Raw genomic sequence first — 15,247 nt, forward strand, 5'->3', positions numbered from 1 at the left:
CTGAAGCTTGCAGTCCCAGCAGAGACACCTTTGTGGACAGCGAAGACTGACCCCGCCAACCCTTGTAAGCTGACCCTGAGAAGGACAGCATGCCCTGCTTCAGCCACAAACCAGAAGTTAACTGGTCCACGCATGGCTAATGCCTAGAGGAACTAACTAAGGACTCTTAATCAGGCTTTAGGAAAAGAAAAACTAGAATAAAAAGAAAGTCAACTTAATTGTTACTAAAGGTTAAAAATTTTTAAATCAAAAGTTTTGACTAAAAAAGAATTGTATAGTTTTAATAATAAAAAGTATAAAGTATAGAGGTACTTTTGAAAAGAAAAGGAAAAAGCAAGTTGTTATGAAGGCCAGTTATTTCTAGATAAGAAAGTGCATAAAAGTTAAAGGTTTATGTAAGTTGCAGAAGGTTTGTATAAATTATAAGAAGTTAGTACAAAGAAAAAAAATACAAGGCAGGACACGTTCCTTGTATATCAGCCCTACAGATATTGCAGGAAAGCAGTTTATTATCTTAAAACTGTGTGCTTGTGTACTTTTGCAAAGATATTGTACAAATGTGCTGAAAACATTGTAACCTTGTAGGTTTCGCCTATAAATACCCCTCTCCCCCTGAGCTCATCGCTGACCATTGTGAGAGGCGTAGTAGGCTAATCACTAGCCAGTGTATAAGACCCAATTAGCTTATAGCTACAGCTAAAGTAGAAAATTCTCATAAGCCCCAGCCTTATACCATTCTCCCCAATGATGAAGAATCAAGGGTTTGATTTATGCCCAAAAGAGATGGGGGAATGTTAGATTCAGGGAGTACTGGAGCTGCCAAAGAGTGTAACTATTGCAGGAACAGTAAGTGCTGATATGGCTCCTGTGAGGCTGGGAACAAAGAAGGTCAGAGACCCTTATCAGAAGTTTAGGTTTGAAATTCGCCCCTGTTGCTATGCCGGCCCCTGTTGCTATGCTGCGTGTGACCTCCCTAGCCAATAGCTAAACTGCCACATCTGCTTCTGTCTATGCTTGCTCACTTAGGATATATAAGGGCTTGGCTGTAAGCTCCAGGCGCGGCTCCCATTTGCAGCTCCTTGTGGGCAAGGTGTCTCTGGACATCTCGGGAGTTCGCCCCTGCGCAGGTTAAACTGGCCAATAAAGTAACATCTTAACTCCTGAAAGTCTCCAACATTTGTTCTCGTACCCGGTGGATGCTACACTTCCCACCTAGGTAAAACATGGAAAATCTCCATAACATAGACATTTGGGTTTAGAAAATTAAAATTACACAAATACAGCCTCAAAGTTACCTACATTGTTGTTAACATTTATTTAGAAACTGTACATTTCCAATATATCTAAGAATGTCCTCTAATGTAAACTGTCATGTCTTTAGCTAAAAATTGAAGGGAAAAGATTTTCCACATTCGCTGCACTGAAAAGGCCTTTCTCCAGTGTGAACTCTGATGACAATGGAAAGAACTTTTTATGATAAATGATTTCCTACATTCACTGTACTCATTGGGACTTTCTCCTTTGTAAACTCCCTGATGATATCCAAGCCCAGTGCTACTGGAAAAAGATTTTCCACATTTACTGCACTCATAAGTCCTTACTACTCTGTGAATTCTCTGATGATATTAAAGGCCACCGGTAGTATGAAAAAATTTGCTACATATATTGCACCCATAAAGCCTTTCTCCTGTGTGAACTCTTTAATGATGGTGAAAGTAATTTTTACAGATAAAAGATTCTCCACATTCATGGCACTCATAAGGCCTTTCTCCACTGTGAAGTCTCAAAGGCCGAGATTTTTAAAAATATTTTTTACATTCATGACACACAAAACCCTGTCTTACATGATGGACACCACGGTCCTGAAAAAGTGTCTTGTTGCACCCAGTGGCTTTCTTACATTGTTTTCTGTTGTAATAACTTTTTCTTCTTTGAGAAGTCACCCGAGATATAGACCTTTCATTTTACCTGTCCCTGGTGTGAGTATCTGGCTGTTACAGATGTCCAGAGCTGGTAAGGATGCCTTACCCAACCTCCCCACAAGTAGAAAGCTTCTGGGACACATCAAAATTGCAGCCCTTCACAAGTGAGACGCTGAGCACACCTCTTCTCAAAGGCTTCTTTTTCTTGTGCAGATCCTAGTTCCGAACATACTGTGAACTGAAAAAAAATTCTTTTGAACATGTCCCACACCTCAGCAGTTTCTGGCCTTTTTGTGTTCCCTGCTGATCAACCAAGAGAAAAATGTCTCTCAAGACTGCTCCACAGCTTTCACATGGGTGACTCTTCTGGGAAGACAAAGCTATATTAGGATTCTTTGCCTGTGATACTCTTACAGAAATGTTCTGTTCAATAAGTTTCTCCACATCCTCTGTTTCATAGCAGCAACCTGAACAACAACAACAAAATAAACTCTAGTAAAACACATGCTGATGTTATAACAAGAAAGTAACTTCATCACAAATGTCCATCTTTCACAGCTAGGCACAATTCTGTAGAATTATTTTTAAACAATCGAGTTAGACTATGAGTAAAGACTGTTATAAACTCCTTGAACTCAACAGTCAGGAAAGGTTGAAGATCTCAGAACAACAACACAAAAATGCAAGTGTAAAATAAAACACAATGAATAGGGGCAGGGTGCCTACCAGGCAGTGGTGTAGTGGGTGAGCAGTTTCCTCTGACACAGAGGACCCAGGTTTGAAACCTGAAGGTCACTGGCTTGATTGGAGCTCATGTGGCTTGAGTGGGGGCACACCAGCTTGAGCGTGCAGTCACAGGCTTAAGTCCAAAGGTCACTGGCTTCAGCAAGGGGTCATCTGCTTAGCTGCAAGTCCCTGGCCAAGGCACATACAAAAAACACTATCAATAAACAGCTAAGGAGACAAAGGAGCTACATAAAGTACTGATGCTTTGCATCTTCTCCCTTTCTGTGTGTTTTTCCCTGTCTCTCTCTCTTTCTCTGTCACAAAAAAAGACTTCAAAATAAATAATTTTAAAAAGCTTACCAAGCTACATATAGAAACAAAATGAGAATAATTTAAGTGAGGAACAGATAGAGACAGACAGAGAGAACGATATAGAAAAGAAAATAGATGAGAAGCATTGACTCCTAGTAGCATTTTCATATGTGGATATGATTGTTTATTTATTTTTATTTTATTTTATTTTTTATTTTTCTGAAGCTGGAAACGGGGAGGCAGTCAGACAGACTCCCGCATGCGCCCGACCGGGATCCACCAGGGACGCCCACCAGGGGGCGTCGCTCAGTCGCGACCAGAGCCACTCTAGCACCTGGGGCAAAGGCCAAGGAGCCATCCCCAGCGCCCTGGCCATCTTTTTGCTCCAATGGAGCCTCGGCTGCCTGCGGGAGGGGAAGAGAGAGACAGAGAGGAAGGAGGGGGTGGTGGAGAAGCAGATGGGCGCTTCTCCTGTGTGCCCTGGCCGGGAATCGAATCCGGGACTCCTGTACGCCAGGCCGACGCTCTACCACTGAGCCAACCGGCCAGGGCCGGATATGATTGTTTATTGATTGTTTTTTATATGTGACTTGACTGGCGGCTCCAGTTGAGCCAGTGACCTTTTACTCAATCCTGTAACCTTAGACTCAATCCAGTGACCATGGGGTCATGTCTATGATTCCACACACAAGGCATTAATCCTGTGATCAAGCTGGATAAGCCTGCACACAGGCCGGTAACCTCAAGGTTTTAAACATGGATCCTCTGCATCCCAGTCTGACACTTTATCCACCGTGCCACTAGTCAGGCTTGTGTTTTGTGTGTGTTTTTTTAAATTTTATTTCTTTGTTTATTTTTTTACAGAGACAGAGAGAGGGATAGACAGGAACAGACAGACAGGAACGGAGAGAGATGAGAAGCATCAATCATTAGTTTCTCGTTGCCCATTGTGACACCTTAGTTGTTCATTGATTGCTTTCTCATATGTGCCTTGACTGCGGGCCTTCAGCGGACCGAGTAACCCCTTGCTGAGCAAGTGACCTTGGGTTCAAGCTGGTGGGCTTTTTGCTTTAACCAGATGAGCCTGCGCTCAAGCTGGTGACCTCGGGGTCTTGAACCTGGGTCCTATGCATCCCAGTTCGATGCTCTATCCACTGCGCCACCGCCTGGTCAGGCTGTGATTTTTTTTTTTAATGTGAGAGTAAGTTTATTAAAGCTTGAGACAGTGAGGCAAAAATGAAGGTTCCAGAAAAAAAATCAGGTTGACCCCAAGTCCAGATGCTGTTTTCCATCGGCTCCTTTGTATAAGTCTCATTTGGTCTCTTAGAGCTTAAAATAGAAAAAGCAAAGAACAAGCCTGAGTAAAAGGGGGTGCAGGCATGCTCAAAGTGCTCCAGGAGAGTCAGGGTCTTACCCAGTGAGGACATAAGTGCAAAGTTCTCCAGCATCACATCCAGGTACAGGTATCTCTGAGCCTCATCAAGGAGGCACCATTCTTCCCTGGAGAAGTACAGGGCAACATCCTCAAAAGTCACACCAACCTGCCAGAGGTAATAAAAAGGAATCCAGAACAGTGTGTTTGAGACCTCACAGTTATACTACATATAAATCTTACCCACATGTCTAACCAGGCAGTGGAGCAGTGGATAGAGCACGCACCTAAGACACATACCACCCAGGATGGAAACCCCGAGGTTGCTGGCTTGAGCACAGGTTCATCCACCTTGAGCGTGGGGTCACCGGCTTGAGGGTGAGATCATAGACATGAACCCATGGTCACTGGCTTGAGCCCAAAGGTCGCTGGCTTGAACAAGGGATCACTCACTCTGCTGTAGCTCCCCAGTCATCCATAACACTATCCTACTGCACAAAGAGCTACAACTTTTGTGTCTCCATCAAGAACACTTCCCAAATATCCTGGCCTCTGTGTTCAGCTGCTAACTTGATGTCTCCACTCACTGTTCTTTCAAACTTATAAAACTGTTCACAAGAACAATATCTTAAAATATTCACAAAAATATTAAATTTACTTCTCCAGTCCAGATGATCCATTCTCCAAAGTTCTGGCTGCTAAGGAAACCCCTGGGTCGTCCTAAACTCCTATTTTCTTCCACAGCTGCAAATCTAAAGCAATACTAGGTTCTCCTTCTAAAAACTGAACCAATAGTTTGACTGGTGCTGGCACAGTGTGTAGACTATCATTGATTAGGGACACTGAGATGCCAGTTTTGAAACTCCAAAGTAACCAGCTTGATTCCTGGCTCATCTGGCTTGAGCACAGGCTCACTAACTTTAGGGCAGGGACCTGGCTTGAGCATGGTATCATTGACATGATCTTATGGTAACTGGATTGAAGCACAAAGGCACTGGTTCAGCGCCAGTTCGCTAGCTTGAGCAAGGGGTCACTGTCTCTCTTGGCACATCCCAGCCAAGAGACATATATAAGAAGTGATAAAAAAAACAACTAAAGTCTTGCAATAATGAGTTGCAAGTTCACATCTCTCTCCTTTCTTCTCTCCCTCTGATTCTCTCTGTAAATAAATAAATAAATAGGAAGATAAAAACAATAATTTAACGTTTCTTTCTACCTCCATGGCCACAACTAGTCAAGAAGCACTGCTTTGGAATACAGCACTCGCCTAGTCCTGGTCTTCTTGTAACCTCTCTTAACCCACAGTGTGTCTACACTATGCAGGTACAGGAAGCTTCTTAAACTGATGAAAGATTAACTTCTTCATTCAGTGCAAAGTCCCCATTATCTCCACAGCAGAAGACTAAATTATCATTGGGCCATTTTCAGGTCAGATTTTTGATTCCAGAATCCTTGTTTTAAATACAAAGAATGAAGATCTGTGCTACCTACTTTCAGCTCTGTGGCTCCTCCAAGCATTCCCACATGCAGGTGTTGCTCCCTGAATAACCTTCCATAACTGATTGTATTTGCTGCCAGGGTGGACCAAAGGAATAAGGGTGGGTCATATACTAAACCAGAGAATTTCTGCGGAAGCCTGTATAACAGAGCTTGGAGGCTGAAAATATAGAGAATGGCTGAAATTAAAACTTTTATGGTACGTAGTCATGTCCTAAGCCAGTATCTTCCCTGAAAATAGTACAATTTTACCTTAACTGAGGCTGTCTATTGTCCTTTTGATAACAGATCTTTGGAATGCCAGGATAATTTCCTTTTCCCTGATCCCTCATGAGACAAACACTGTAACAGAGGAAAGACCACAAAACTCCTTACTGTTATTTTATGTTAAGTAACTGTTAACTAACATATACCCCCCAGTGTGAAAGAAGTATGTATTTTCACTTGTTATAGAACTCACAGATTTTCCTGTTTTGCTTTGTTCCCCCTCCATAATCTATCACCGGTGTATTTAAGGTAAACCTTGTATGACTTCCTACTTTGATTCTGATAAAATATGTATCAAAATTGCCATTTTCTGGAGCATTTTCTCGCACTGTTGGTATTTCCTTTTCTGGCAATTGTAGTCCCTATGGCTCAAATAAACATTTTTATAAATTTGATATACTTTTGAAAATTTCTTATGTTGACACCAGAAACGGGAGCATCCAGATGTTACCTCGGGCCAGCATTCAAAAAATAAGGATTCAGCATATCCTGAGGGTCCCCATATTCAAGAGCTGAATAAATGCCTAGGGAAGAGTCTGGAAACACTATAAGGTAATGTTACCACCAGGAAGAAACTGACATGCTGTCCTTTCTTTTCTATTTTACAGAGTTGTTACAGTAAACATAAAATCAAGTTAATATAAAATGTAAAAAGGAAAGTGATTTAGGTGTAACCAGCTTATGCCATTCTGAGAGAACTTCATATTTTAACTGAGTATTAATACCATGTGGGAATTAGATTAACTACATTTTACATGAAAGCCCCCTAATGAAGGCCCAATTACCAAGATGTAACTGGGTTACTTTTTTTCTGGTAACTTCATCTGTCAAATTTGTAAAGCTAATATGTGACTTATGTTTGAGGTATGATAATGCAACTCAATGACTTGAGCTGTGGCCAAACCAGATATGAGTAGCGAGGGTGAAGATCAAGTCAGTTTCCTGAGACACCAACTCAAACTCCACATGGCCCATGACAACCATTTGGCAACTGCCACAAAGCTCTGTGCCTCTCCAAGGGAGTTCTTTCAGGGCCCCACTGAAGCGAGGACCTAGACTTAGCCATCCACTAGTCTTAACCATGAATAAATTAAAATCTATGGTATTTGGCTTACTATGAGTGTCTTTACGTATTCAATTGACTTTCTAATTACTTTCATTTTACATCGTGAACTACCTAACTAACCCACCTATAAATTAAGTATAACCAACTAAATAGTTTAGCAAGGCAACATTGGTTTTTCAACTTTAGATCTTGTAGGAAGTCACATACAACCACACTTTACTCCAGGTAAGCAGGTCCCTTTCTATCCCTGACCAGCCCTGAAGTCTGGTGACCTCCTCTGTGATGCAGTCCTCAGTGCTGCCTCTCATCAGCTCTGTGACCTTGCACAAGGACGCCATTCCCTGGGTCTTGCTGTCCTCATTTCCCCATTCCAGTCTGTTCACTCTCTCAGCAGGATTTAAACAGTTAACGTATAACGCAGGCTCTGATCCTCTTCGTTCACAACCTTCCATGGCTCCAAGGACTCTCAGAATATGGTACAATCCTCAGCTTCTCAGTGATGACGTGACTGCACCGCAGACTGTTTCATGTAGACAGAGAGGAATCTCAGTCTTCCGGGTCTCTCCCGGGTCCACGCTCCCTCAGCTTGTCACCTCTTTCAGCCTTGTCACACTGGGTGTCTCCGACGAGTGCCTCATGGTCTGGGATGCTGGGGCCTGGGCTGCAGGACGTGACCGGTCCCCGCACCAGGGATCGGGGTTCGAAGGGGTGAGGTGCAGGGGACGCGCTCACCTCAGTCCCGCGCCTCACCATGTTCGTCGCCAACACACTCTACAGGTGTGGCAGGAGAGGTGGGCGGGGTGGTGACTCCGGCCAACGGTTGCTGTCCTGCCCAGGCGCGGGTCACTCGGGGGTCCACACGGGGCCTCACACTAGCCTTAGGTACTCCACTTTTTCACCTTTTGCGTCCAATCCCACCATCATTGGTAACTCCTGACGCTGTGACACTCCATTAAGAAGAGTAAATGGGCCCTGGCAGGTTGGCTTAGCGGTAGAGCGTCGGCCTGGCGTGCAGGATTCCCGTTTTGATTCCCCGCCAGAGCACACAGGAGAAGCGCCCATCTGCTTCTCCACCCCTCCCCCTCTCCTTCCTCTCTGTCTCTATTCCCCTCCTGCAGCCAAAGCTCCATTGAAGCAAAGTGTGCTCAGGCACTGAGGACGGCTCCATGGCCTCTGTCTCAGGCGCTAGAATGGCTCTGGTCGCAAGAGAGCGACACCCCGAATGTGCAGAGCATCGCCACCTGGTGGGCATGCCGGTGGATCCTGGTCGGGCGCATGCGGGAGTCTGTCTGACTGCCTCCCCGTTTCCAACTTCAGAAAAATACAAAAAAAAGAAGAAAAAAAAGAAGGGTAAATGGCCTGACCAGGTGGTGACGCAGGGAAAAGAGCATCGGACTGGGACACGGAAGACCAAGGTTGAGACCCAGAGGTCACCAGCTTAAGCGCGGGCTCCTCTTGTTTGAGCAAGGCTCACCAGCTTGGACCCAAGGTGGCTGGCTCGAGCAAGGGGTTACTCGGTCTGCTGAAGGTCCACGGTCAAGGCACATATGAGAAAGCAATCAATGAACTAAGGTTTCGCAATGAAAAACTAATGATCGATGCTTCTCATCTCTCCGTTCTCATCTGTCTGTCCCTGTCTATCCCTCTGACTCTGTATGTAAAAAAAAAAAAAAAAAAAAAAGGAAATAATGGGCTGTAAAGCATCGAAAGTCCCGCCCTCTACTACTGCGAACCTGGTATGAGCATTCTGGGGAGTGTAGTTCTTATAATACTCCTCTCCTGAAAATGAGCATTCTGAGTAATGTCATTCCTCCAGTAGTACACAACTGGAAATGAGTATTCTGAGTAATATCATTCCTACAGTAGTACACAACTGGAAATGAGTATTCTGGGTAATGTAGTACTTAAAGTCAAAAGAAGATTCTCTAATTCCTTAGCCTGCTACAGGATTGGATTTGGGGAAATGTTTCAGTGGTACGATTGAACTAATTTAAATCTAGTTCTCTACCCTAATGAACGTTTTCAGGATTAAAAAAATAGAACAAAAGGTAGTTTATCATTTCATGCATTTAATACTGAAATGAGAACAATAAAAGAGGTACATAAAACTACATTGTTATGTTTCAAAATATTAATGAAAAAATATTAAATAATACCTGACAAAAATACAATAAAACTGTTAAGATATTTACATATTGCCTCCTTTTTTTTTTTTTTTTTTTCTGTGACAGAGAGAGACAGAGAATGGGAAAGATAGGTACATAAAGACAGGAAGAAAGAGAAATGAGAAGCTTCAAATATCATTGTGGTACCTTATTGTTCATTCATTGCTTTCTCATATGTGCTTTGACCAATGGCCTCCAACAGAGCTCATGAACCCTTTCTCAATTCATTAAACTTGGACTGAAGCCAGCGACCTTGGGCTTTAAAGCCATTGACCGTGGAGTCATTATCTATGATCTCACACTCAAGCCAGCAACCATGCACGCAAACTGATGAGCCTACGCTCAAGTCAAACCTTGGGGATTTTTACCTGGGTCCTCTCTGTCACAGTCTAATGCTCTATCCATTGTGCCTCTGCCTGGTCAGTCTCTCTATTGCTTTTTTTTAAAAAAATTTATTTATTGATTTTACAGAGAGAGGAGGGGAGAGAAGAAGAAGTATCAAGACATAGTTGCTTCACTTTAATTGTTCATTGATTGCTTGTTGCATGTGCCTTGACTGGGCAAGCCCAGAGTTTTGAACCAGCGATCTCAGCATTCCAAGTCAATGCTTTATGCACCGCGCCACCACAGTCAGCTTATATTGCTTCTTGATTGGCATCTGCACTTGCAATTTTTTTCACCTATGGACAGAATAAAGATTTCTACAAGCCTGTAGAATATTCTATTGCACAGATGAACATAAAAAAAAAAAAAGAGTAAGAAAAGTAAATTTGTGATTTTCACATAGGTTGGCTTCTCAGGCACCCACCTTAGAGAGAACCCTGATTACAAGTGATATTTTAACATCTGTTTCTCTAAACTCAACAAAAAATTGATATCGGTTCTGCTGAACTGGTGCAAACCGGCTGAGTTTGACCACTGCATATTTCCCGAGAATACATTCAGACTACTAAGTGCAGTCTAGCGCCGCCAGTAGAAGCGATTTCTAGGGCATAGTTGTCACTGGTGCTGCCTTTCTTTCTTCAGGATGTGCTCTTTCTGACTGCAAGGCATTCTGTTTCATGTCAAATAGGCCATCTGCCATCAGGAGTTTTCAGCAGAATGTCACTGGAACAGGTTGCTGAAGTTGTTCATGCTATCTATCCTGCTTCAGTTCGGTCCCTTAGGCAAATTTAATGTCACAAAACAGACACGAATACTTAAGGTCATCTGCCTCTGATGATATCAAAAGTCTCAGCTCTGCCTGTGCCAGAGTGGCTAGGATCAGGCTGGATTTGAACAGATGCTTCTGCCTCTAATCTTCTTTAAACAATGAAGAACATGTTGAGGACATGAAAGACTTCAATTACAGGTATTCCAAGGCAATGCTTGTTGGGTCTCAGACCAATCAATGGAATATGCCAGTAACAATAATCACAAAATTACAAATTACAAAATTAATTTGTAATTTCCCAGAGTATATAAAATTTATATGTATAACATATATTAGTATAGTGTGTTAAGTGTGATATAAAATTATATCAGGCCTGACCTGTGGTGGCACAGTGGATCAAGCGTCGACCTGGAATGCTGAGGTTGCCAGTTCAAAAACCTGGGCTTGCCTGGTCAAGGCACATATGGGAGTTGATGCTTCCTGCTCCTCACTTATTTCTCTCTCTCTCTCCTGTCTAAAATGAATGAAGTCTTTAAAAAAATAATAAAAAAATAAAATTATATAAAAAAGTAGTAATGTACAAGCCCTGGCAAGTTGGCTCAGTGGTAGAGTGTTGGCCCGGCATGTAGATATTACATGTTCAATTCCCAGTCAGGGCATACAGGAGAAGTACCCATCTGTTTCTCCAGCTTTCTCCCTTTCCTTTCTCTCCATCAATCTCTACCTTTCCTGCAGTCAAAGCTCTATCGGAGCAAACTCAGCCCGGGCATTGAGGATGGATCCATGGCCTTCACCTCAGGTGCTAAAATGGCTCCGGTTGCAACAGAGCAATGTCCCAGATTGGCAGAGCATCACCCTTTAGTGGGAATACCTGGTGAATCCTCATCAGATGCATACTGGAATCTGTCTTTCTGCCCCCATTTCTCACTTCAGGAAAATACAGAAAGAATAATAGTAATGTACATACATTAACTTTAAAGTACATTATTAGAACTGGGATGGTTAGATCAATTGGTTAAGGGCATTGCCTCTAAATAAAAAGGTTATGGGTCCGATCTCCAGTCAGGACACACATGGGATACAACCAAAGAATGTGAAACTGAGTGGAACAAATGTTTTCCTCTCCCTGCTTCCTCTCCCAGAGCATAGAGGTTGCTGATTTGACTCCCTGGTCAGTGCACATACAGGAGCAGCTGATTGTTTCTCTATCTCCCAGCTTCTCACTCAAAATAAAAATAAATAATACTTTATTGTCTAAAAACAAAGCAAACCATCATCTGTACCTTTCTTGGGATTCAATGTGTTTGTGGATGGGCAGTCTTGTCTAAATGTTTTAGAAAATGCACTTATCGGTGAAGTTCTATAAAGTGCTTCACAATCAAGCAAGGTATGACTGCACTAGACAAGCTGGGAAATTTTACTAAACAAGTCATCTAGTTACATGATCATACATATAATAAATATAACACAGAAATGTAGCACAATTTCTTTCTTTTTCTTTAAGTGAGAGGAGGTGAGATAGAGCAACAGACTCACACATACGCAGAACTGGTATCCACCTGGCAACCCCATCTGAGGGCAATGCTCCCATCAACTGAGCTATTTTTAGCCTGAGTTTGAGGCTCTGACCAATGAGCTATCCTCAAAACCCAGGGCCATCCTTGGAGTCACTGGCTGAAGGAGAGAAACAGGGAGACAATGGGGAGAGGGTGGACAATAGAGCACATGGTCACTTCTCCTGTGTCCTGACAGGAATTGAACCTGGGACATCTGCATGCTGGGTCAATGCTCTATTTATTGTGCCAACTGTCCAAAGCCACAAACTTTATAAATAATATCAGGATGCATAGTGTAAGCATAAATGAGAGTGTATTTAATAATAATTCAAATATCAGTTAAGAGAAATAACTTTTTGAAAAAAATGAAGTAATTAAATGCTGGCAAAGTTATTGGTCTCAAATTTTTGATCATATGAAAATATTTTTGTGTCTCACTTGTGTTGGCTCACTGCATTATGTGATGACCTGTAATGCTGAGGACCCCAGTTCAAAATCACATGATCTCCAGCTACACTGTAGGCTTGCTAAGTTGAGCACGGGGTCACTGCCTTACAACCAGGCTTTCTCCCTTAAACAAGGGGTAACTGGGTTGGTTTGAGCACCCTCACTCCAAGGCAAGGCACATACATAAATAACTAAAAATGAAGCAACTATGAGTTGATTCCTCTCACTCTCTCTCCTCCAGCCTCTCTCCAATCCTATCTCTTTCTCTCTTTCTAATCAATAAATTAAAAATGTCTTTGTAATTATCATAAAGAAAGGTAACTTGTGACTTACACACAGATTTAAACATTTACAGGTGAAATGATGATATGTATGGCATTGTCAAAGCAATAATATTAGAAATACAGTTACAAATCACACAGCAATTTAAAAAGTACCATATTTCCGCATGTATAAGATGCTCCCTTGTATAAGATGAACCATAACTTTGGAGCTGAAAATTTTCAAAAAAAAAATGTATTACAGAAAATTATTGAAGTCAAGTTGCATTCATCATAAAATTCATACAACCCTTCATCACTGTCAAAACTCTCATCCATTAGTTTATTCTCATCTGTGTCTGATGACGAATCCCTCTCTTCATGTATAGCTTGTTTTCAGTTACATCTATGGTATTTGAAAGGCTGAATGATTTGATAATGATCTCAATCTTGATTTTATCCCAGATCTTTTCACCCAGATACAAACGTCTTCTATACTTGGTTTCTTCACTCTTCCTGCTGGTGTCAAATTGTCCCCAGAAGACTTTATCCATTGATTCCATTCATCTCTCAAGGCAGCTTTGAAGGGTTTGTTAATGCTGATACGAAGTGGTTGGAGCTAAGATGTCAAGGTTCCAGGTGCTCGACCTGAGCCAGTGACACCTTGCTCAAGCCAGTGACCTTGGGCTCAAGCCAGCAATCTTGGGCTTGAAGCCACCTACCTTGGTTTTCAAACCCGGGTCCTCAGACTCCCAGGTCAATGCTCTATTCACTTCACCATGACTGGTCAGTCTCTTAAAACATTTAATATATGTGGTGACATGATAGTTTGGCATTCTCAAAGAAATACTGAAAACAAACTTTTAAAAACATAAATTTAATTCCCCTATGTATCTTCTTAAAATATTTTTTATTAACTTTAAAGAGGAGAGAGAGAAGGGGGGAAGAGCAGTATGTATCAACTGAGTTGCTTCTCCTATGAGCCCAGAGCAAGCAAGCCTGCATTTCAAACCAGCAACCTCAGGATTCCAGGTCAAGACTGTCCACTGAGACACCACAGGTTAAGCAGACACATTAACTTTAAAATAAAATAAAATTTGTGCTCGCTTCAGCAGCACATATACTAAAATCGGAGTCATACAGAGAAGATTAGCATGGCCACTGCACAAGGATGACAAACAAATTTGTGAAGCGTAGTAAATAAAAATAAATAAACAAAATTTTATAATTAATAAATTATGCCTATGTGTATATGTAATAAGTATTAAAAAATCAATAATTCTGCACATAACATATTTACATTTTTTAGCAAATATCACACCAAAATAAACAAAAATTTGAAAAACATTAAAACTAGCTAATTGAAAGTGTTATCAAAAAACTGAAGTCTTACTAAAAATTATAAAAACGAACTTCTAAAAATATTGAAAATATCTTCAGTTCCCTGCAAATGGCACAGCAGTCATATAAGTAGTTGGACACTCCAAAAAAGTGTAAACATAAAAAAACTGTGTTACTTTTTTGTTATCCGTGAAACATCTTTCTGATGTAATCAAATCGTTCACCTCTCATTTAAATGTGAGCCCTTCAAACCCTTAGAAACCACGTTTCTCATTCCTGGTGCTGCTCTTACATTTCTACAGCAACTGTTACATTATAATTTACTATGAAATAGAATATTTTCTTCTTTTAGCTTTTTTTTTTAAGTGAAAGGAGGAGAGATAGACAGAATCCAATAGGTGCCCTGATTGGGATCCACCTGGCAACCCCCATCTTGGGATGATGCTCAAATCAACTAAGCTATCTTTATTGCTTGGGGCTGACTCTTGAACCAGTTGAGCCACAGGTAGCAAGGGAGGAGGACACTGATAAGGGGGAAAGGAAGGAAAACAAAAGCAGATGGTGGCTGCGAATGCTCACATCTCGTATGTGCCCTGACTGGGGATTGAACCCAGAATATCTGCATGTTGGGCCAATGCTCTATGCACTGAGCCAGCCAGCCAGGGAGATGGGCTGTTTCAATAAAGGCTTTGAAGAAGCTACGTAGTGAACACATTTATTCATTGATGTATAACGCCGACCCAGGTGAGGCCCTGGAGCAGTTAAGAGAATTAGTATATGATTGCAGAAGCAATGAATTATGTCACCGTGGCTCTCCTTCCATGCTTCTAAATTTTTCTTCTCACACCTTACTATCTTTTTCTCAAAATTTCAAGAATAAAAGAATACAAATTTGTAGAAACAATTTCATTTGTAGCAACATTTTTAGGAGAGTCATAGCTCATATTAATTCTCTCATCTTAGAACTCACTGTCCTTTTTTTTTTTTTTTTTCATTTTTCTGAAGCTGGAAACAGGGAGAGACAGTCAGACAGACTCCCGCATGCGCCCGACCGGGATCCACCCGGCACGCCCACCATGGGGTGACGCTCTGCCCACCAGGGGGCGATACTCTGCCCATCCTGGGCATCGCCTTGTTGCGACCAGAGCCACTCTAGTGCCTAA

General features: G+C 41.9%; 1 non-coding gene across 1 annotated transcript; it reads left to right on the forward strand.

Moving 5' to 3' along the window:
- Positions 1-13,842: 13,842 nt before the first annotated feature.
- Positions 13,843-13,949, forward strand: LOC136401950 (U6 spliceosomal RNA). Its single transcript, XR_010750872.1, has one exon. It is a non-coding gene; the product is annotated as a U6 spliceosomal RNA (small nuclear RNA).
- Positions 13,950-15,247: the final 1,298 nt, after the last annotated feature.

Source organism: Saccopteryx leptura, chromosome 3 (genome assembly GCF_036850995.1).
Source record: "Saccopteryx leptura isolate mSacLep1 chromosome 3, mSacLep1_pri_phased_curated, whole genome shotgun sequence".
NCBI lineage: Eukaryota > Metazoa > Chordata > Mammalia > Chiroptera > Emballonuridae > Saccopteryx > Saccopteryx leptura.